The 23,602-nt window shown below is 40.0% G+C and overlaps 2 gene segments (V, D, J or C); one reads left to right on the forward strand and one right to left on the reverse strand.

The window, feature by feature from the left end:
* Positions 1-15,467: 15,467 nt before the first annotated feature.
* On the reverse strand, positions 15,468-20,896 carry LOC308432380 (immunoglobulin kappa variable 4-1-like). The segment is given in 2 exons: positions 20,878-20,896; positions 15,468-15,799 (listed from the first exon to the last, which is right to left on the reverse strand).
* A 193-nt stretch (positions 20,897-21,089) lies between these two features.
* Positions 21,090-21,717, forward strand: LOC308432381 (Ig kappa chain V-V region MOPC 21-like). The segment is given in 2 exons: positions 21,090-21,114; positions 21,380-21,717.
* The last annotated feature ends 1,885 nt before the right edge of the window (positions 21,718-23,602 follow it).

A 23,602-nucleotide genomic window follows, 5' to 3' on the forward strand; every position in this document is an offset into this window, starting at 1 on the left:
TATTATTTTACTGCTCCCATGAGATTCTCCCATTGTTCTTGGGGCTGTTGACTTGCCTTGTGTCACAGTCAAGACTGCACTTGTGCCAGTGCCTTCATCTTACAGAAGCTTTGCACTTTCAAGAGGTCCCATTTGTCGATTCTTGATCTTAGAGTATAAGCCATTGGTGCTCCATTCACGAATACTTTCGCTGTGCCTATGTGCTTTAATATCTTTCTCAGTTTCTGTTCTAATAGTTTCAGTGTACCTGATTTTATGTGAATGTCTTTGATCCAACTGAACTTGAGCTTTACAGAAGGAGATAAGAATGGATCTATTTTCTCTTGTTCCATTTATTTGCCCATGAACTTCATGAAGTCATTGTTTCTGATAGCTGAGTAGAGTAGTACTCCATTGTGTAAATGTACCACACTCTTTGTATCTATTCCTCTGTTGAAGGTCACCTGGGTTCTTTCCAGCACCTGGATATTATAAATAAGGCTGTTATAAACATGGTGGAGCATGTGTCCTTGTTATAAGTTGGAGCATCTTTGGGTATATGCCCAGGAGTAGAATAGCTAAGTCTTCAGGACGTACTATGTCCAATTTTCTGAGGAACCGCCTGACTGATTTCCAGAGTGGTTGTACCAGTTTATAACCCCACCAACAGTAGAGGAGTGTTCCTCTTTCTCCACATCCTCCCCAGCATCTGCTGTCATCTTAGATTTTGATCTTAGTTATTCTAAATGGTCTGAGGTGGAATCTCAGGATCATCTTGATCTGTATTTCCCTGATGACTAGGATTTTGAGCATTTCTTTAGGTGTTTCTCAGCCATTCGGTATTCCTCAGTTGAGAATTCTTTGTTTAGCTCTGTACCCCATTTTTTCTTACAACTTTATTAAAAAAGAACAGAGATACATGTACAGATTATTAGAAGCAGTTTAGCATAAAACGTTATGAATATAGTTTTGTCAGTACTTGATATTTTTAAAAGTTTGACAGTATGCATTGAAATCTTTCTATTTACAATGATCATAAAGTATATGTAGAACAAAACAAACATGGAAATAGTCCAAGTTTTTTTTGATGTGTAAAGATTAAACACAATGATTTTTAAATACCAAAAATTGCCACAAGGATATCTTCACAAGTCTCTTGAGTTATTAATGATTTAAGGTATAGCTGTATCCTACTCTGAGGGGGTACTATACACTTATTTTTTTCAAAGAAGGACTGAGGTTTCTACTTTTTGGCTTTTCTTTCTTTCTGTTTCTGAACTTCATATGGTCTGTGAGCAGTTTCCTCTTCTGTGCAACTCCTTGCTGGTTTGATTGCCGAGATCCCACATCCCAGAGAACTTTCAGTGTCTGTAGAACCTTAGGAAGCTTCTAGCCCACAGTTAATAAAAGGGTAGCATTTTCAGGCACACAGTTCCAAAGCACACAGCTGGGTGAGCATGATAACTGAGCTGGGAAGGAGAATTTTTGAGCACCCTGATAAGGATGCAGCCTTACTACACCTTGACAGTACCCTATGAGACCGTGCATACAGGACACAGACATAACCTGCCCAGACTATAAGTATTGTGGTCATCAGCTACTGAGTTTGTGTTAGCTCACTGTAGAGCAGTACCAAACCAATGTAATATAGTTTTACTATTGTGAACTAGGAGCCTGAGTTTGCCAGCCTTGAAGTTGTGCATCGGAGAGGAGTTCCTAAGGATCATTTTATTGAGCTTTCCCATTCCACATAGGGCAAATGCAAAAGACCAATTAGGGTTCATATAGAACTGGAGGGTATCTTGGAAGTAAGCATTGCATGACAGTGGCAGCAAACTCATGTGTCTCCAGTGTTCATGCACTTACAATGGTAAAAGAAAAAAGATGAGACGGAGCTGGGCATGGTGTCATCTAATTCAGCCATTATGACAAAAAGGCAGGTGGGTTGCAAGTTTAGGGTCACTAACCTAGTGATTTCAAAGTGAGTCAGGATATATAGTTAGAACTTATGTATCTGCCACCTCCTAAAAGATAATAAAAATGGAATTATGAATGAAGAAAGCAGAAGACAGTGTGTCTACACATGTGGTAGATACAGTAGAAAAATACAGAAGAATCAGATAAAGAAAAAGTGCCAGGAGCCATCTAGGGAGGGCTAAGGCTAGCAAATGACGTTCCTGGAGATGGCCCACTATTGGTTTTTTTGTTTCTGTTCTTGTTCTTTGCATGGTCTGTAATGGGTGAGCTCTGAGAGGCAAAGCCCAAAGAGCCTATCCTGGAGTTGCTTCTTGCTATTGATATACCTCTTCTATCACTATTACATAGTGTAAAGATGCGGGGGCATCAGACTACCCTACTGGACAAATTTCCTGCAGACCAACATGAAGATGGACTTCCATGAATTAATCCTGTTTAGGTGAATTAATGTTTTATAGAATTTTTGATTTGATTCAAATAATTTTAGGAAGTAAATTTTAAGAGATCATTTCAGTTGTTTTGTTAGAAAGATATAATGAAGTTAGAATCAAGCATATAATGTGCCCTTTTCACATAAAACAGTAAGTAAACACTATATAATAAAAAACACAATGGCCTTTCATAAATTACACTAAAAGAGATATAGGCTTGGGACATATTTGTGTTCAAGAAAAATCATTCCTCTCCAAGGGTAAAGTCACAAGTGTGTTAAGATAAGGCCATGCAAAAACTATTTCTTTGAATTATAATGAGCTCATAGAATGAAACACTGCTTTGAACCTGTTATTGATATCCTCTGGAACTCCCCTTTTATGCCTCATTTTAGCCATGAGGTAATTCTTTTTTACATACAAAACTTTTTGTCAACAAACAAAACAAATCCAAACCAGAAAAAAACAACCTTCAGCCGAACCCCCTCCTAGACCCACAAAAAGTTGAAAGGAATATTAAAAGATGGTGTAGCCGTTTCTGTATCATTGGGTGTGAGTGTTGTCTGTATGAGTGACTTCTTTCTTTCTCTTTTCTCTCTGGTTCAAACAATGTTAATGGGTTCTGAGCTTCTTGTCTGGCTAGGGAGGGGCTACTGGCTGACTCTCCTGAGAAAAGATCCCTAGCAATGAATCCTTTACTTAATTCCTAGATACTAAACAGCATGTGTCAATCACAACACAACACCGCTCGTTTTAGCACAGATAGTTACAAAGAAAACAACACCCATTGAAGCACAAAATATAAGAGCACAGAGATCAGCATTTAGTAAAGCACAGAACAGTCAAAAAGGTAAGTTTCCAGTGGCTATCAGCCTCTGGCCCCCCAAACTGTAAGAGAGAGTTACTAGCCATAGATCTTCAGTTTATAGCCTTAGTCCATCTCCGAGTTCTACCTCAGCTCATTCCCCAGCCAGAGCAGGCCTCCAGCAGAAAAGAACAGGCGATAAAACCAAGACTGTGAATACACATTTGTGATGAAAACTGAGATGCAGATCAGTTTCAAAGCAGAAAAAAAAAGCTGCAGCAGGTCTCACAGTTGTGATCATTGGAAGTGGGAATTTTGTAATTCCAATCAGATAGGAGTGAAAACACATTAGGCTGGAAGTGTCAGCTTATGTTGTCTAGACAGCCTTTAATCTTCAAAGCTCTTATTATTTAATTTTTTCTTACAACTTTATCTAAAAAATCATAGATACATGTACAGATTATTAAAAGCAGTTCAGCATATAACTATATGCCCTCATCATCTCTAACATAAAATACTAAATTTTTATAAATGTTATCAAGATCCATCTATTTTCTGCAGGTTAATCATAGCCTTCTCCATAGTGATGGAAACAGCAGCAGAAGAAACCCTGCACATGTCCTGTATGGACTGAAATATATTTGAGCCGTGTGATCCCACTCATCTGTTTAATTTCCTCATGTCTCTTTTGTGGGTTGATGACTACATGCAGGTGAGGGCAGGAACAAGATAAGGCAAGGCCTGTGGTAGGCCAGTGAAAAAGAAAGGCCAGCTGGTAATTTTAGAGACAAGACAGAGAGTACAAAGAGGAGAGAAGAAAAAAAAGATGAAGGAAGAGAAGAATGAACCAGATCCACTTGGCTTTGAATAGCCACACATACCTATGAATATCTTATAAAGGATTAATGATCATAGAATCAGGTTGTCTTATCTAAGGGGGCAGTTTATATCAATATCAATTGGCTCTGGGTTTCTTATGTGGCCATTTTGTGGGCTGAGAATTCGATGATATAAATCTGATTGATAAATTAAATTACTTGCCTCTAAATACTTGATTTTCTGTATTTGTTGTCTTAGTTGTCATTGCTGTTGTTGTTGTTGTTGGTGGTGGTGGTGGTGATGATGGTGATGGTGGTGGTGGTTGTTGTTGTTGTTGTTGTGGTGGTGGTGGTGTTGATGGTGGTGGTTGTTGTTGTTGTGGTGGTGGTGGTGGTGGTAGAATGTCTATTCTTTGTTGCTGATTTGAGTATAATTAAAAGAAAAAAAACAAAAAACACTCAAAAAACAAACAAATAAAAAAAATAAGTGGAAAAAGCCTTACACCTGTGAGGAATTTTTCTTAATTAAATTATTTGAAGTAGGAAGACCTACCTGTAGTCTGGGCCATACCTTCTGCTTGCTGTGACAGAAAAGACAGGAAAGAAAGAAGTGTTTACTCTTTTCCTGCTTGCTCTCTCTCATTTGCAAGTTCATTCCTTCATTTCAGGAGCCAAGACACTGGAGACCGCCTGAGAAATACAGCATGGGGACTAAAAATCTACTGCATTCTTAATCTTCCTGTTGGTAGACATCCATTGTTTCACTACCAGTTTTTTTTCCCTAGGTAGACGTTCAAAATCTTCCTAATATAATGCTCTAAGCTTTTAATACAGTTCCTCAAATTGAAGTGACTGCCAACCAATAATTTCATTGCTGCTTCATAACCGTAATCTTACTACTGCTATGAATCATGATGTAAATGTCTGATATGGAAGATATCTGATATTTGATCCTTGTGAAAGGCTCCATCAACTGCCAAATTGGGTCATGACCCATAAATTGAAAACCATTGTTCTACAGAATTCTAAAAATAAATAAACAAATAAATAAATACTTGATTTTACTAGGTTACTCAATATCTTACAATTTCTCTGAGAAACAATTTAAAGTTTTGTTAATTTTGTTAATTAGCTTTTGTCACCATGACAAAATAAAAAGACATCTGCCTTTTAATATTTTTGTACCTTTGAAGAACTACACAAAAGATGTATCTGGGCAGATCTCCCTTACCTGCTACGTTTCTTCATTTTTGAACTCCTCCTTTTCCTGCAGTATATTTACTGGTCAGTAAATAGAACTTCCTCTCACTGGTTTTAGTTAAAAACAATGGACTGACAGGTGGCTCTGTGGGAAATGTGCTTGTCACATAGGTGTGAGCACCTGGCTTATATCCCAGGTACCCATAAAAAGACAGACACAGAGTAAGCAGTATGGACCATATATGGAGTGGTGCTGTGGCAGGCTGTGAGACTGAAGGAAACAATGAATCCCCACAGGAGCCTGGACTAGAAAGCATTTCTTAGTAGTGGTGAACAGCAGACCTTGTTAAGATAAGGTGGAAAGAAACATCGTCACCCAAACTTTACTTCTGATCTTTTCCCACACACAATGGCAAGACATGTTGCCTTCAAACATGAACATGCCCAAACATACAAAGAAACATCATACACATGGATCTAAAACAGACATCTAAAACACTAAGAGAGTTTGCCAAGAATTATGTTACTTTTTTTCATTGAATTATTTTTCTCCATTTTCACTCAAATAATGATTTTGTTGGGTGTATTCAATTGTGAGGGATCAAGTTGTTCTTGAAATAACTTACATTCCTTACATAGTTCAGCCACAATGCACTCCCCTACCTCACATTTCGGTTTTTTTTTTTTTTTTTTTTTTTTTTTTTTTTTTTTTTGTTTTGCACCTACACAAGGTATTTTAATAAATAGATAATAAAAATAAAATTAAATTTAGTTAGTTTTTAGAGAAAGATATGGAATAAAGATTAAAAGAATATAATCACTCAATGAGAGCTCAAAAATGTTACAAGGTGTTCATTTACTTTATCACAAAATGTGATTGGTATGAATTGTATTATTTTAAAAACTTTTTAAAAAAGAGAGATACATGTACAGTTTTTAAAAGCATTTTGGCAATACTTTTAGAAGTTTGATAACATGCAATGAAATCCCACTATTTACTATAAGCATAAAGTACATGTAGAACAGAATGTAACATGAGAACAGTCAGAGTTTTCTTGGTGTGGATAGATTAAACATAATGACCTTTGAATACCAAAAATTGCCGATAGGCTATATTCCTAACTCTTGGATTATTAAGGATTTGAGGTCTAGGTGTACAACACTCTGAGAGGATGCTATACACTCATCTTTTTTCCCAAGATAGACTGAGGTTTTCACTATTTGGCCTTTGTTATTCTTGAGCTTCATATGGTCTGTGAGTTGTTTCTGAGGTATTCAGAGTTTTCTTGGGCAAGTATCCATTATCAGTGACTGCATATTATGTCTGTTCTTTTGTGACTATGTTATCTCCCGCAGGATAATATTCTCTGGATTCAACCATTTTCTTAAAAATTTTGTTAAGTCATTGTTTCTGATAGCTGAGTACTACTGTAAGGAAAAGATGACGGGGCACCAATGAAAGGAAAAGCCACTGAAAAGAAGAGTCACAGGGCACCAATGTTGTGAGAGGATAACGATCCGAGTCACGGCACCAATGTTAGGGGAAGGATGAAGAGAGTGGGGGGCATATGGCCCATGGAGGTGTGGCGAGGCCTGAGGGCAAGGGAGATGCCTCTGGGGGGTCCATGTTGGGAATCCCTTCCCTGAGGGACCAGCCACACAACAGTATAGTACGGAATAGAGTTTATTCAGCTCATGGGAGAGTTAAGAGGGTGGTAGAGGCAGAGAGAGAGAGAAGTAGAGGAGTAGAGGCCGGCCATGAGCACGTGGGAGAGAGGGGGGGAAGGGAAATGGGAGAGCAAGGCTGCAAGAGCACAAGGGCAGGAGAGGCCAAGAGAGAGAGGAGGGTTCAAGCAGCTCTTTTATAGTGTCAGGCCACTGGGGCGGAGCATACCTGGCCACTGCTGGGTAATTGAGAGGTGGGGTATACCTGGCTGTTGCTAAGTAACTGAGGGGTGGGGTTTACAGAATCCCAACAACTACTCCATAATGTAAATGTACCACAACTTTTGTATCCATTCATCTCCTGAAGGACATCTGGGTTCTTTCAAGTTTCTGGTTATATTAATAGGGCTGCTAAGAACATTGTGGTGCATGTGTCTTTGTTGTATGTTGGAGCTTCTCTGGGGTATAGGCCCAGAAGTGGAATACTGGGTCTTCAGGAAGTACTATGTCCAATTTTCTGAGGAATCACCAGACTAAAAAAGCACCCACATTCATAAAAGAAACCCCACTAAAGCTCAAAAAAATACATTTCACCTCACACAATAATAGTGGGAGACTTTAATACCCCACTCTCACCAATGGACAGATCATGGAAACAGAAACTGAACAAGGAGACTAAAATTAGCAGAGACTTTGAACCAACTAGAATTAATAGATATCTACAGAACATATCATCCTAAAGTAAAAGAATACACCTTCTTCTCAGCACCCCATGGCACCTTCTCGAAAATTGACCACATAATTGGACACAGAAGGAGCCTCAATCGATATAAGAAGATTGAAATACTCCCATGCATCCTCTCAGATCACCATGGTCTAAGGCTGGTCTTTAACAACAACAAAGACAAAAAAAAAAAAAAAAAAAAAAAAAAAAAAAAAAAAACCTAAGTACACATGGAAACTAAACAACGCTCTCTTAAATGACAGCAAGGTCAAAGAAGAAATAAAGAAATTAAGGATTTTCTAGAATTCAACGGAAACGAAAACACAACTTACGCAAACCTATGGGATGCAATGAAAGCAGTACTGAGAGGAAAACTCATATCCCTAAGTGCTTCCAAAAACAAACTGGAGAGAGCTTACATCAGCAACCTGACAAAACAATTAAAAGCCCTAGAACAAAAGGAAGCAGATATACCCAAAAAGAGTAGACGGCAAGAAATAATCAAAATTAGGGCAGAAATACACCAAATAGAATAAAAAAGAACCATTGAAAAAATCAACAAAACCAAGAGTTGGTTCTTTGAGAAAATCAACAAGATTGATAAACCCCTAGCCAGACTAACTAGAGGGCAAAGAAAGAGTAAACAAATTAACAAAATCAGAAAGGAAAGTGGAGACATTACAACTGAAACTCAGGAAATCCAAGAAATCATCAGATCCTACTACAAAAACTTATACTCCAAAATTAGAAAATCAGGAGGAAATGGACGAATTCCTAGACAGATACAAGATCCTAAAGTTAAACCAGGACCAAGTAAACCATCTAAATAACCCTATAACACCTAAAGAAATAGAAGAAGTCATCAAAAGCCTCCCAACCAAAAAAAGCCCAGGTCCAGACAGGTTCAGTGCAGAATTTTATCAGACATTTATTGCGGATATAACACCAATACTCTCCAAATTATTCCAAAAGATAAAATCAGATGGAAAACTACCCAACTCATTTTTTGAGGCTACAATAATCCTCGTACCTAAACTACACAAAGACCCTACAAGAAAAGAGAACTTCAGACCAATCTCACTTATGAACATTGACGCAAAAATACTCAACAAAATCTTGCAAACTTAATCCAAGAACACATCAAAACGATCATTCATCATGACCAAGTAGGCTTCATCCCTGGGATGCAGGGATGGTTTAATATAAGGAAATCCATCCACGTAATCCACCATTTAGACAAACTCAAAGAACAAAATCACATGGTCATCTCACTAGATGCTGAGAAAGCATTTGACAAAATTCAACACCTATTCATGTTAAAAGTCCTGGAAAGAACAGGAATCCAAGGTCCATACTTAAACACAATAAAAGCAATATACAGGGGGCTGGAGAGATGGCTCAGTGGTTTAGAGCTCTGACTGTGCTCTTCCAGAGGTCCTGAGTTCAATTCCCAGCAATCACATGGTGGCTCACAACCATCTGCAATGGGATCTGATGCCCTCTTCTGGTGTATTTGAAGACAGCTAGAGTGCACTAAATAAATAATATTTAAAAAAAAAAAAAGCAATATACAGCAAACCAACAGCCAACATCAAACTTAACGGTGGGAAACTTGAAGCAATCCCACTAAAATCAGGGACTCAACAAGGCTGCCCACTCTCCCCTTACCTATTCAACATAGTACTGGAAGTCCTGGCTGGAACAATTAGACAGCAAAAGGAGATCAAGGGGATACAAATCGGAAAGGAAGAGATAAAAACATCACTCTTTTCTGAGGACATGATAGTGTACATAAATGACCCCAAAACTCCACCAGAGAACTCCTACAGCTGATAAACAAGTTCAGCAAAGTGGCTGGATACAAAATCAACTCAAACAAATCAGTAGCCTTCCTATACTCAAAGGACAAACGTGTGGAGAAAGAAATTAGGGAAAAGGTACCCTTCACAATCGTCACAAAAACTATGAAATACCTTGGTGTGACTCTAACTAAGCAAGTGAAGGACCTATACGACCAGAACTTCAAACCTCTAAAGAAGGAAATTGAGGAAATTCTCAGAAAATGGAAAGATCTCCCATTCTCATGGATTGGAAAGATCAACATTTTAAAAATGGCCATCCTACCAAAAGCAATCTCCAGATTCAATGCAATCCCCATCAAAATTCCAACCCAGTTCTTCATGGAATTGCAAAGATCAATGTGCAATTTCATATGGAACAACAAAAGACCTAGAATAGCAAAATGAATCCTCAACAACAAGAAAACATTTGCAGGAATCACTATCCCTGACCTCAAGAAATATTACAAGGCAATTGTGCTGAAAACTGCATGGTACTGCTACGGAAATAGGCATGTGGATCAATGGAATAGAATAGAAGATCCAGAAATGAGCCCTCACATATATGGTCACCTGATTTTTGACAAAGGAGCCATAAAGATTCAATGGAAAAAGGACAGCCAATTCAACAAATGGTGCTGGTCCAACTGGCACTCAGCATGCAACAGAATGAAAATAGACCCTTTCTTATCTCCTTGTACAAAGCTCAAATGTAAGTGGATCCAAGATCTACACATTAAACCAGATATACTGAAACTATTATATTAGAAAATAGGGAAAACTTTAGAACATAGAGGTACAGGAAAAATTTTTCTGAACAAAACACCAATGGCTCAAGCTCTAAGGTCAAAGATTAACACATGAGACTTAATGAGATTGAAAAGTTTTTGTAAGGCTAAGGACATTGTCAAGATAACAAAAGGGCAGCCAACAGAATGGGAAAAGTTTTTTACCAACTCCACATCAGATAGAGGTCTAATATCTAAGGAATACAAAGAACTCAAAAAGCTAGACACCAAAGAATCAAATAATCTTATTATAAAATTGGTTAAAGAGCTAAACAAAACGTTCTCAGTTGAGGAATATCGAATGGCTGAGAAATATCTGAATAAGTACTAGACATCCTTAGCCATCAGGGAAATGCAAATCAAAACAACTCTGAGATTCCACCTCACACCAGTCAGATTGGCCAAGATCCAAAACTCAGATGACAGCAGATGCTGGCGAGACTGTGGAGAAAGAGGAACCCTTCTCCACTGTTGGTGGGGTTGCAAACTAATACAACCACTCTGGAAATCAGTCTGGCGATACCTCAGAAAATTGGATATAGTACTACCTGAAGACCCAGCTATTCCACTTCTAGGCATATACCCCAGAGACACCTTAGTACACAACAAAGATATACGCACCACAATGTTCATAGCAGCTCTATTTATAATAGCCAGAAGCTGGAAATAACTCAGATGTCCTTCAGAAGATGAATGGATACAAAAATTGTGGTACATTTAACAATGGAATACTACTCAGCCACCAGAAAGAATGACTTAACCAAATTCTTAAGAAAATGGCTGCATCTAGAGAATATCATTCTGATTGAGATAACCCAGTGACAAAAGAACAGACATAATATGCAGTCACTGATAATGGGATACTAACCCCAGAGGGTCGCACTGCCCCAGAAACAACTCACAGACTGTATGAAGTCAAAGAAATAAACAAAACAAAACAAAACAAAACAAAAAAATCTTTATACAACAAGAAAACTTTGATTATTTTCATGTTAAATTTTGTTTTACATGTACTTTATGCTCATTGTAACTATTAAGTTTTCAATGCATACTATCAAACCTTTAAAAAAATCAAGTACGGACTAACAAATATATTCATACAGTTTTATGTAAAAATTATTTTAAAATCTGAAAAAAAAGTACTGACAAAAATGTATTGTATAATTTAATGCAAAAAGCTTAAAATCTGTACATTTATCTTTGTTTTGTAAAATAAATTTGTTAAAAAACTGATAAGAAACAATAAATCCTCAGTGACTGGGAAGTCAAAGGAGAATGCTGAGGGTGAGGGAATAGGCAGAGATGTGGTCAGGATATTAGTGGAGAGAGGAAAAATTATTTAATATTCAATATTTGTTAATATAATTTTATATGATCAATAAATAAAGCAATTATTTTTGAAAATTATTAAGTCAGAAAGTGTTAAGGATGGAACACACATACATATGTGTTTATAAAACTGTTTCATTATTTGAGATATTTTTTTTAAACAAGGCTTGAACTCTGTGTTAAATGTCAGAGAGGAAGAGAGAACTGAGAGACTGAACCTCAGTGAGCTGCAACCCCAGAAGGTTTTTGTTCAGCCCTGGAGCACTGTGGGAGGAGACTCCCTACTCTGCTGACAGTAATAGGTTGCAATATCATCAGCCTCCACAGGATCAATGGTGAGGGTGAAGTCTGTCCCGGACCCACTGCCACTGAACCTGGCAGGGACCCCAGATTCCAGGTTGGATGCACCATAGATGAGGAGTTTGGGTTTCTGTCCTGGTTTCTGTTGGTACCAGTGCATGTAGTTATATCTATATGCACTGAAACTTTCGCTGGCCCTACAGGAGATGGTGGCCCTCTGCCCTACAGACACACCCAAAGAAGATGGAGACTGGGTCAGCACAATGTCACCAGTGGAACCTGCAATGACAAACACAGAGACCATTGTTACATATGTTTAAGACCTTCCCAGCATAGAACCTTTTCATTTGAAACTTTTAAGAATAATTGTGGATCTCACACTATGAACCCAGAATCAAGGAAAAGAGGGAAACATAAAATCATTTACAAATATCCTAATTATCATCCAGAACCCAGAGGCAGGGAAAACCATGATGGCCACAGTGGTTGCACCCAACACTTCTCTGCACCCTCACCTGGAACCCAGAGCAGCAGCACCCAGAGCAGGAGTGTGTCTGTCTCCATCTCTGAGAGCTGCAACAGAGGATGCTTCTTAGGCTCCTGGCAGATGCTCTTAAAGTAGCCTGGGCTGCTGTATGATGACTCCACATGCAAATCAGCTCAGCAGAGTGTGTGCTGCTGCTCAAAGGGCACCTGCTCCTGTTTCACCCACAGGAATTCATGTCAGCTAGCGAGTCACAAGTGTCTTAAGGGACCCACACAGTCTATTCCAAATACATGTTTTTATTAGTTTTTCTCCATCTATTCTTGGTTATCCTGCAGCTCACTCTTTAGACCAGCCTAGTTTCAAACTCTCAAGAAATCCTCCTGTCTCTGCCTCCTGAGTAATGGGATTAATGTTGCACACTACCTCCTGGTTCTTCCTGTCAATCTGCTCTATTATATTTCTCCTATACTGTCATTGAGGTATGAGGTTGGGGAGTGCTTTGTGGCTGCACTATGTAAGAAGTGTAAATTATTTCAAGAACAACTTGATCCCTCAGAATTGAATACACCCTTCATAAGCATTATCTTTGTGTAATTAGAGAAAAATAATTCAATGAAGAAAAGTAATTCTTTGAAAACACTCTTATTTATTTATTTATTTATTTAGGTATCTGTTTTTGATCATGTGAATGATGTGTCTTTGTATGTTTGTGTGTGTTCATGTTTGAAGGTAATCTGTTTGCCATGTTGTATGTGCTGAGTTTAGAGGTCAAGTTTGGGTGATGATATTTCTTTCCACCTTATCTTAACGAGGTCTGTTATTCTCCACTACTAGGAAATGCTTTCTAGTATTTTTTGGGACGATTCTCTTGTTTCCTTCAGTCTCTCAGCCTGCCACAGCACTATTCCACATATGGTTCATTCTTCTTCATCAAAGTCTGGCTTTTTATCGGTACCTGGGATAAAAGCCAGGTGCTCACACCTATGTGACAAACACCTTTCCCACAGGACTAACCTGTCAGTCCATTGTTTTTATGTAAAATCAGTGAGAGAAAGTTGTCTTTACTGTACAGAAATATTACTGCAGGAAAAGGTGGAGTTCAAAAATGAGGAAAAGAAGCATGTTAAGGAGGTCTACCCAGATCCATCTTTTGTGTAGTCCTTCAATACATGATTATTGAAAGGCAGATATTTTGTATTTTATCATGGTTATAAAAGCTAATCAACAAAATTTATAAAATTGTAGACTGTTTCTCAGAGAAATTGTAAGACCATCAGTAAACTTATAAAATCAAAACTCTAGAGGCAAGTAATTTATCAGATTTATATTAGTAAATTTTCACCCCACAAAATGTCCACATAATATACTCATAGTCAATTGATATTGATATAAACTGCCCACTTAGATAAGACAAATGATTCTATGATCATTAATCCTTTATAAGATATTCATAGGTATGAGTGGCTATTTAAAACCAAGTGGATCTGGTTCTTTCTTCTCTTCCTTCATCTTTTTTTTCCTTCTCTCCTCTTTGTACTCTCTGTTTTGTCTCTAAAATTCCCAGTCTGCCTTTCTTTTTCACTGGCCTACCACAGGCCTTGCCTTATCTTGTTCCTGCCCTCACCTGCATGTAGTCATCAACCCACAAAAGAGACATGAGGAAATTAAACAGATGAGTGGGATCACACTGCTTCCCATGTATTTCAGTCCATACAGGACATATGCAGGATTTCTTTTACTGGTGTTTCCATCACTATGTAGAAAGCCATGATTAACCTGCAGAAAATAGATGGATCTTAAAAACAATTTTAATGATTTAATATTTTATGTGAGAGATGATGAGGTCTTGAGGTGGGGCAAAGATGAAGGGATTGGAGGGAATACTGGCTAATATAATTCAGAAGAAGTAGTAAAATGTAAATTTATCTATGAGATACCAAGGAGTAAAACAGACAAGGAGTGAACCCTTCTTGGGTTTCTAGTTTGGACAGTGTTGTAGTTTGCTTTCTATCAATGTGATAAATATTGCATCCAAAAGCATCATGGCAAGGAAAAGGTTCATTTGGCTTACAAATCCTGATCATAGTCAATCATTGAGGTAAGTCAGGGTAGGAACTCCATCAAGAGCAGAGGCAGCTCTATGAAGAAAAGATACTGGCTTGCTCTCCATCGCTTGCTCAGAATGCTTTATTCTACCCCTCCAGGTCACCATCCAAAAATGATGCCTCCACTGGTGTCCTGGACCTTTCCATAATAATAATTAATTTAAAAAATGCCTCCACATAGGCGTATACGCAATCTCAAAGAAGCCATACCTCTATTAAGGTTTCCTCTCCCCAGCTATTCTAATTTGAAAAAATAATACTAAACACAGAGTAATTGTGATTCCAAATATAACACAGGAGTCCAGTGTAACATCAACAGTCATGGCTCACAATCATTGAATTCATCCCAAGGTTATAGAGCTCTGGCTATTCCCAGCAATGAGAACCTTGGAGAATTTTTGTTTGCCAGCTCTCTTGTTGAGCTTCTGTTATGCTAGTAGGAATTCTTGATTTTACTTTGCTAAAGTACAATTTTTCCCTCCTAACTATCTACATTAGAGTCCTTCTCTATATAGACAGACTAACAGGGCAAGCATTTTCTATACTCTGGAAATGCAGCTGCCTGGTAATGGTTTTCTCATCCCTGAGTTGTGGCTTTCAAGCATCTTATCAAGATGCAACATCATGAGGAGTAAAACCCACAGGGCAAGGCCTATCTCAAAGTGATTGACTGACAGAAGTTGGAAAGAGATTGTGAAAAAGGATAAGGAGATGACTCAGTGTCCAGAAAAGACTAAGGAGAGGAAGATGGGTGGGGGAGAGAGGAGAGAGAGAGAGAAAGAGAGTGAATATGAATTAACCCATCCTGCTTTTAAAAGGTGATCCAATGTCTCTTAAATCTTTTCCATGCAAATCACTGAAGATCATAGAGAGAATTAATCAGAAGTGACAAGTCCATGTAGTAGTCTGTTGGCACCATCAAACTGGTGTTTCACTGTCTGCAGAGACTCCCCAGCTGTCTCCCCCAGAGGTCCCCGAGTCTAGGGCAGGTGGGTGAAGCAGCTCCATGGGGAGTTATTGTTCAAGACTCAATCACTGTGGAAGGGCTCTTCAGCGTTTGAAGACAGTAATAATGTGCAAAGTCCTCAGGCTGCAGGTCTTCAATCGTGAGGGTGAATTCTGCTGCAGATCCGCTGCCGGTGAACCTGGTGGGGACACCATCAGGCCTGACTGAAGCGTGGTAAATGAGGGCCTTGATGGTCTGCCCTGGTCTCTGTTGGTACCAGGATAGGTAGTGCTTTCCATCGGTGTAGAGGAGGCTCTGACTGGCCCTGCAGGTGATGGAGACTCTCTCTCCTGGAGAAACCCAAAGGGACTCTGTTTGCTGGGTGAGCGTGATCTGCCCATGGGAAGCTGTAACCAGAGATACAGGGGGATTCAGAAAGGCTGTGAGATGTGGAACAGAGGCTCCTACTATCAGGAGGCTAGGATCTGCTAGATCTGTGCTGCAGATGGCTTTTACTACTCACTAGTCTCCAAAGCATCTTCAAGGGAAAAGCCCTCTTGGCATATTATCTTACTTGTGAAACATAGGAAGAGAAGGAGGAGGTCGAGTGGGGCTGCCACCATCTTTCTGTCTCTCAAGCTTCTGAGAATCCTACGACTCAACAGAAAGCCCTATTTATAATCCATGAACACAGGAAGGGGGCTGTGAGAGATATTAAAGCAAAGCCGGATGAGGTTGAAGGCTGAGTAAGTGGTAAGGAAGGCTGTGCTAACACCTGCTGTTGACACTACCACAGACTCCCATCTACTGCCTTCCTTCACCATTACCCTTGAGGATTACCCCTGGTAGTGCCACAGATGCTGTGCTTATTGTGTGACAGCCATGGCCATCTCCAGGGTAAACAGTAGTCTAGTGCCATGGGAGATTGCTCTCATAAATTACTTCTACAGAGTGAGCTCATCTGTTGTCCCTAAACTGCAACAGTGACTGGAATATACCACTAATGGGTGCTTTGTGTGAGGTCTCAGACAAGGCTCAATTGCTCCCGTGACTGTGGGGCACAGACTCGCTGTTCTGGAATGCTATGACCATCCTATACCTGGGGATGGTGATAAGCTGTGACCCAGGAACAATTAATCTAACAACTCAGGAAGCTGGCTAATCTTTCTTGGTTTATCCCTGAGATGAGTTTAGCCCCAGATCAGTAAAGTTGTTTTTCATTAAATAAGAAGAAATAATGAAATGGAATCAGACAATGTTGTCAGCGTTTTCTCCCATGGGGCTCATTTCCACTTCAAAAGTTATTTCTTTTTTATTAGGTGAATTCAACAAATCGCAGTTTTTCAATGAACTCTTGAATAATGTTACTTAGATGTTTTCTAGTCTTCCCAGATGGTAATGTTAGCTTGCTGAGGGGTGCTTACGCTTCACTCTGCCTTTCTGCATCTGTGGGTACCATAGGTTATCTAAGGAGGAGGATGATCAGATAGACAATTCTGGATTCAACTTTCCAAGTCTCCTCATAGTGTGAGAAGATGCTCTTTTGTGTCAGTACTAGGAGCTGCTAACTCTTCCGAGGTCACTGTCTCTTGGAACTCAACTCCCACCTTGCAGAGGAGGACTCAGCCAAGCATCAGATTTAGCTTTACAAATCAGAATCAGGTATGTAGTCCTCTTTGATGCAAAACCACATCTCTCACCTCAAAGGGGCTGTAAGTAATAGCTTATTCTGGAGCCAAGTATAAGTGATCCTCTGTCCCTGGGAAAAAGACTTAAGTTTCCTCAAACATCATGTTCCAAACTGGTAGCAGTTTTATGGGTTTTTAATAGTATTTGAACAAGAAAACTCATAAATCAACACACATTTCAAATGAAAAAATTTAAGAGTCAGGTTCCTGGAAATCAGGGGTGTCTGGGAGTCAAGGTCAGTAGAAAGTTTGCTAGAGTAACTCATGCACATCCAAAGGGATTTTATGTCCCACCGTTCGGCCTGTTACCTCCTAGTCTTTCTGAAGAGGCGTGAAGGGGAATGCTCTGTGGCTATTCCAGGTGACATTGTTTTAGGAACCCTTTAGTTGCTCAAAATTACCATGCAACAATACATCTTAGATTAGGATTCTGTTACAAAAACCACTTGGTAAGCAAATGGAGATGGCCTGAAACAGATTTACAGCCAGTGGATGGTCTTTAAGTCAAATCTAGAAATTTCATCAGGCACTAAAAAGGCAGATATGGTTGAGCGTAAACTGCAGATGAATGCTGGGAATATAAACAAATGGATCAAGTTGTTTTACTTTGAGTAACTCAGGATCTTTCTATCTTCCAGTCCTAAAAATAATGCTCGGTCAGCTTGACACCATGGTATTGAAGAGTCACTCACTGGGTCCCATTCAGAGTGGGGAACATCCAGTCTTCTATATCATCTTGTCCTGGAATCTAGAGCCAAGGAACCCAAGTTGTTGTCTCCCAAGTCACAGTACTTGGGGTAGTTATATTCTGAGTTCGGTTTTAAAACACCATACACAAAACATTTAACACCCACAGTTCTTGGAGCTTAATAGTATGGAAAATCAATTGAAATGTTACAGAGATGTCGTGGTTTGAATGAATGGGACATTTCCCCCATGGATTAATGTATTTGGACCCTTTTTTCTCAAGTTAGTTTTAGGAGTTTATGTAAGTTTTAAGATATAGAGCCTTGTGCTAGAGGAAGGAGGTCACTGTTGCTGTTTTTTAGTGTTTATAGCCTCACCTCACCTCCAGTTCGTGTGTGCAGTTAGAGGTTGAGATGTGATCTCTCAGCTTTCATTGTGCCTCCCCTGACACTAAACATTTAGCCCTGTGGAACTGTAAGCCGGAATGAGTTGTTTCTGATTGTGGTATTTGATTACAGCACCAGTAAAGTAACTTTTACAGGAAACATTCTATTCAATATATCCACAGAGAAATATACAGCAGTCATTAAAAAAAGCATAAGTCAAGCCCATGGAAACAGCTTCTGGGGTTGGTCTGGTGCTACTGTGTATTCATATGCTATTCAAATGCTAAATACTGGCTCCCCAATATCTGGCTGCCCCCAACAAGCAGATCTTCCTATACAGCAAGTAATGCTATATAAGCTTCACTCTCTAATTTAAAGCTATTGGTTAAAAAAAAATAGCTACAGCCAATTACTTGAAGGAATAGAAGGAGTAAGAGGCAGAATTTCTGTTGCCAGGCTGGGGGTCATAGGTAGGTACTACAGGAGGAGGGAGGGTGAAGGGAAGGGAAGAAGGAAGAAGATGGAGAGAACTGGAGGGCTCCATTAGGTTTGATGGGCCAGGAGCATGTGCCCCAGTGAAATGTCTCTCCAGGACAGACTGGTGGAGATAAAGTAACCTGGGCAAGATTCAAACAGCACGTGTTTGGGGACCACAACGGGGAATTAATAGCCTACTGAATAAAAATATAGATTAGGTGTTCTCTTAGGGTTTTTCTGCTGTGAACAGACACCATGACCAAGGCAATTCTTTATAAGGACATTTCATTTGGGCTGGCTTACAGGTTCAGAGGCTCTGTGCATTACCATGGAGGCGGGAGCATAGCAGTGCCCAGGCAGGCATAGCACCTGAGAGTTGAACATTTTGTTCTGAAGGTAAAGAGGAGAAGACTAGCATCCTCAGGCAGCTATAATGAGGATTTTTTTTTTAATTGAAAAACTTTATTTTAAAAATCAAAGATAAATGTACAGATTTTAAGCATTTTTGCATAAAAGTATATGGATACATTTTTTCAGTGCTTGGTTTTCTTTTTTATAAAGGTTTGATAGTGTGCATTAAGATCTTACTCCTTACAATCAGCATAAAGTACTTGAGGATCTTAAATCCCATGCCTGCAGTGTAACACTTCCTCTAACAAGGCCACACCTACTACAACAAGGTCACACCTCCAAAGAGTGGCTCACTCCATGGGTAAGCACAGTCAAACCACCTGGGGGGGGGGTAATCCTTAGTAATTGTGTAAGAGTTAATTAAATAATCCATAGACTCTACCTCAGTTATTTGGGGGCTGACTAGGACATGTTAATAGCTAATTGAGAATATTAAGATCCATTTACATTTGGCACACCTTATGCCGGGCATAGAACCCAAACTAACCTGAGAGAAGTTACTGGGTAGAGGCACTAACCACCCACCAGCTGCCCAAAACAGTACAGCTTCTAGCTCTGTCATTTAAAAAATTATTCATGTTTTATTTTAACTAATGTTAATTACAGCACTTGAAGAGGAGGGGCTAGTTCCACACAAACTGGAATAGTCTATAATGTGCTCATTAAACTGCTAAAAAATAGTGGTGAGGTTACAAGAGGAATAAGTGGAGGTCTCTAGTGTTGTCCGGGTGTGACCAAAATCACCCGCCAAGCTCAGAGCTGGAAACCTTGATACAATTTCATACTCTGTTGCAATGGCAAAACAAACAAACAAACAAAAGACACCCAAAAAAGAAAAACAAAAATCAAACAACAAACAAACAAACAAAAATAAAACCCGAAAGGAATTAAAAAAATAGAAGAAAAAAGAAGCCTCACCACAACAGAAGAATTAAGTCCTGAATGATTGGCTTCATCTTGCCCACACTCACCACCCTAAATTGGCACAAAAGAAATAGCTAACCACACCCTAAAGACTACTTTTAGTGTAAAAACAGGTAACTGCCGGGCTAAGATGGGAACAGGGCATGATGGGAATAGGGTGTGATGATCTGTCCCTTTCACGTAGATGTGTTCGTGCTTCTGAGCAGAGAGGATCGGGACACCAGGGCTCGATGCTCGGGGAGCCATAATTTCAGATAGGGACAGATACAGGTTTACAAAGGGTCCACACGTTCCCAGCTTCTACTTGCAGCCTGGCAGCTCTAGAGAAACTGCTCCCCAACCCAGGCCTACAGCTAATAGGACCCTTCCTGGAATAGGGGTTCTGCTGTACTTATGAAATAGTAAATAACTTAAAGCCGAGCCATCCTTAGCCCGTAGGACTTTTTTTTTTTTTTTTTAAATGTTCCTCGGTTTCTATTTCTTCTCTGGATTTTCAAAGAGCTTGTTGCCTGTTTCACTGAACACTTTGCTGGTGTGTTCAGGAGAATGTTTGCTGATGTTAGAGGCAGGGGTAGGGGGCCAGGGGGAATTGTGGTCTGTTATAGTGCTGGAGACAACCCTGAGAATTGGGTCTGGGGGAATAGTATGTCCACAGGCAGCCTACCTGCTTATTTGGCCAGCATGGTCTGTGGTCACGCAAGGGCTTTCTGTCCAAGTTGGGGGCTGGTACAGAACCACAGGGTGGGAGAGGAGGCCGAAGGTGATGGTTTGTGGACCATACAAGAGGCATAGACTGGAGGTAGGAATGTAGGGAAAGAGGGCTGTAGCTTATGATCTGTGGCAGTGCTAAGGGTGACTCTGAGAATTGGGCCTGGGGGAACAGAGGGTGGAGAAGTTCTGCAGGCTGCGTACCTGGACTCCTGGCAGCCATGGTCTGTGGTTGAGCGGGGAGATTCCATCTGAATTGGGGACTGGGACATATTGATGAGTGCTCTTAACTATTAAGCCGTATTTCCAGCCATGTAGATTTATGTTAAGGCGATACATGATTGGACAGGAAAGAGATAGACAGCGAAAGGTCGAGGAGCAGAAGTGGAGACAGGAGGCAGAAGGGAGGAATCAAGATGGAGCTGGAGAAGGAGGATTCAGGTAATCTTAATTGTAGGTAGATATAAATATTTTTTAAGGGATTTTATAGGTACTTTAATTTCATGTAGAAGGGCAGTTTGTATCTCTGTCCTTTTGATATAATCTTATTGTGTAGAGGGCTTTAGGATTAAGAATTTAATATATAAATCTGCTTGAAAAGATAATGGGCTTTGGAGTCATAATTGTGCTGGGTGGTGGGGTAAAGAAGGACACAGGAACTCTTTGTGTGTATACATGTATAGTCATCATCTATTTCTAATTACAGGTGCTGATGGGAACATTGTGATGACCCAATCTCCCAAATCCATGTCCACATCAGTAGGAGAGAGTTACACCATGAGCTGCAAGGCCAGTCAGATTGTAGGTACTAATGTAGCTTGTTTCCAACCGAAACCAGGACAGTCTCCTAAAGCACTTACCTACTGGGCATCTGATCGGCACACTGGGGTCCCTGATCGATTCACAGGCAGTGGATCTGGGACAGATTTCACTTTGACCATCAGCAGTGTGCAGACTGAAGACCTGGCTGTTTATTACTGTCTGCAGTATAGGAACTATCCTCAGTGCTTCAGCCTCTTTCATAAACCTCCTCTGAGATTCTAACCAGCTGCCTGCACTACACATCCCTAGACCTGTATACTTCCCCTTCTGCCTGCAGTTGCTGTGCTTAACTGACACAAAATTTGGTAGAGAATTAATGAACAGATCCTTTGACTTAGAGGTTCCTAATGGCAAAAAGAAGTAAGGACATTTGTATTTGTTTGAAAGAAATTTCTCATGCTTAAATTCTGAGTATAGAACATGACAAATTTATTATTATATATTCTGGAATGAAGGTTCCAAGGTGCATTTCTAAGGGTCAATCAAGGGCCTCCATAGGTTCTTACTGGAGGATACAGAAGAGAACTTGGCTTTTGCTTAGCTCAGCTCTGAGAGCTCCTTTGCCCTCATTTTTGGACTTCTGGCAATTTCCTCCAATCTGCCCTTTTCGTTAACTTTATTTATTTGAATATCCCAAGTTGAGTTTCATAAAACAAATATATTAAATGTATATCCTGTGTTTTGACAATCTACTTTCCCCTTGTTTCTTCTTTCTGTCACCACCTTTCCCTCCAATTAAGATACTTACAATCCCTAGTCTTCCACCTATTTCCATGTGACATACACATGTGCCCACTCATTCGCATACATATGTGCACACACACATGCACACACACAAACATGCACATGCACAGATTTTTACAAATTTATAAAAATTTAGGATCCCGGCCGGACCACGTAAAGTTCAGGGCGCGCACTCGGACCTTCTGTAACTGTGAGCAACGGTGAGCCAGCGGTGGTCCAGCAGTGGTCCAGGAGCCCAGGATTGGCGAGGAGTCATTCCAACTGGCCGGGGTGCACAGAGATCTCTGCGGAGAGATCTCTCCCGAACGTGCACAAAAGTGCAGTCCACCGGTTCCGCCTCCCCTCCATTGCTCCTTTTAGGGAACCCGTGACCCAGCATCTGGCTGTTCCCAGCTGGACCACTCAAAGTGCAGGACGCGCAATCGGACCTTCCACTACCAGGAGCAGCGGTGGTCCAGCGGTGATCCAGGGACGTGAGACTGGTGAGGAGGCTTTTTGAGTAGCCTGTGTGCAGAGAGATCTCTGCAGAGCTCTCAAAAAGTGCAGTTTGCCAGTCCCCCTCCCCGTCCCAGCTCGGTTTAGGGACCCAGTAACCGGGCATCTACACAAGACTGACAACAAACAAGATGGCAATAGGAAAGGGAAATAACTTACCCCAGCGAAACCAAGAAAACCTGACAACACCAGTACACAGCTCTCCCAACACAGCAAACAGCAGAATATCAAACAGTCCAGAAAAAGAAGACACAGACCAGAAATCTTACCTAAAGATGATGATAGAGATCCTTAAAGAAGAACGGGAGGAAAACCATAAAGAATTAGAAGCTTTTAAAGAGGAAACAAGAAAAACATTCAAAGAACTAGAGGAAAACAGAACCAAAGATATGAAGGAATGGAAGAAGGAATTTAAAACAGAAATAAACACAATAACGAAAACACTAAAAGAGACGACCCGAGAGATAGAAAAACCTAAAAAAGAAATCAAGAGTTACAGAAACAAGAATTTCCAATAGACTACTAGAGATGGAAGAGAGAATCTCAGGGGCCGAAGACATCATTGAAAACATGGACAAAACAGTCAGAGAAGATGTAAAAACCAAAAAGCTCCTAACCCAAAATGTCCAGGAGATCCTGGACACAACAAGAAGACCAAACCTAAGGATAATAGGAATAGAAGAGGGCGAAGAATATCAAATAAGAGGAACAGTAAATATCTTCAACAAAATCGTACAAGAAAACTTCCATACACTTAAGAATGAGATAACAATAAGCATAAAAGAAGCCTACAAAAAACTCCAAATATAATGGACCAGAAATAAATTCTGCCCAGCACATAGTAGTCAAAATGCCAAATGCTCAAAGC

Source organism: Micromys minutus (genome assembly GCF_963924665.1).
Source record: "Micromys minutus genome assembly, chromosome: 18".
NCBI classification, from domain to species: Eukaryota; Metazoa; Chordata; class Mammalia; order Rodentia; family Muridae; genus Micromys; species Micromys minutus.